The sequence below is a fragment of the Cupressus sempervirens genome, chromosome 5 (assembly GCF_028749045.1).
Source record: "Cupressus sempervirens isolate cs-2001-9-10 chromosome 5, ASM2874904v1, whole genome shotgun sequence".
NCBI classification, from domain to species: domain Eukaryota; kingdom Viridiplantae; phylum Streptophyta; class Pinopsida; order Cupressales; family Cupressaceae; genus Cupressus; species Cupressus sempervirens.
Genome location: NC_143122.1, coordinates 78,536,309 through 78,537,693, shown reverse-complemented (window position 1 = coordinate 78,537,693; position 1,385 = coordinate 78,536,309).

Below are 1,385 nucleotides of genomic sequence, written 5' to 3'. Positions count from 1 at the left end.
TCCCCTTTCCTCCATCCTCTCACCATGTGACATGTGTCACTCCTTGATTGGCTATAAGGAAGCACAATCCATGTGCTCTCCTCTCATGCAATCTGAGCCTTCCATAAGCTTTTCCCCATCCTTGCATCTTAGCCCTCAATCCCTCAAGCCTCTTTCCTATAAATTGGATCCTTCCCCTTTGCAAAATAACACAATCCATAAAGTAAAGTTATAATGCTATTTTGAGAGCCAAATCCATTCTAAAGCCATCTATCCACACCAAAAATCCACAATCATCCATTGAAGCCTTTGGAAGCATATTGAGCATACATCCTATCCATTTAGATAAAGCTACTCAACAAGAGAGCTTCTTATTGAGAGAGTCCATTAATGGCTCATATTCTCAATTAAGAGCTCATCTTAGTCTATCTTGAAGTTTATGAATTTTGTTTAGTTTGTAGAAGCTTTATTTAAATTTGGTTTCTATTAGCATACTAACATTGCTCATATACATTTTGGCACGCCCGGTGGGACCTCGCATGGGTCATCTTCATTAGCTTTTTTAGTCAAGTTTTGTATGTCATTTGCTCATTTTGGCTAATTTTTCTTATTTTTGTGATTGGTAGGATTGTATAAATTGGTTTTGTAGGTCCACATGAGCATGAAGAAGACAAAGGAACTCATAATCTATCTCATAGTGTTTGCAGATTTTTCAAGCTTATAGGTGGACAAAGAACTTGAAATTCTTCTTCTTCTTCTTGTCTATATTCTTCTTATTCCATCTACTTCTTCTTCTTCTTCTTGTAGGAGATCTTGGCCATTTTTTTTTAAGAAAGCAAAATCATACACACTTCTTTTTAGTGCTTAAAATGAACCCCCAAATCATACTTAAATCCATTGAAAAATTAAAAATTTGCAAAAAAGAAAAAATCTTTTAACAAGTGAAACTAAACCAATCTAATCATTTGCATCCTTGCAACATCAAGGTTTTAGATACATTCATGCAAAATTAGGAACACTTCATTTTTGAGAATTTAAAAAGAACTTCAAGTTTCCATTTCAAAAGGTTCAAAATCAACACTAAGTGCACACTAAAGTTCTTTTTAAAAAAATCTCATAAAAACTAAGAGTCCTAAATGGTTGCCAAAAATTGTCCTAAAAGCTTTGTTATTTGTTCCAAACAAATGTCTTATTGCAAAATCTTGAATGTTTCTTAGGATTTTCATGCATCAAAACAATCTAGGAATATCATTTTTGGGCTTAAAATATGCAAACTAGAACACAAAATCTTGAATGAAAACCAAAGTCCAAAGAGTCATTTTCACTTTTGAGTCCAAAAAAATCTTGAATGATCTAAGGTTAAAACAAAGCACTTCAAAGTTCTTAAAACAACACACAAAATCTCA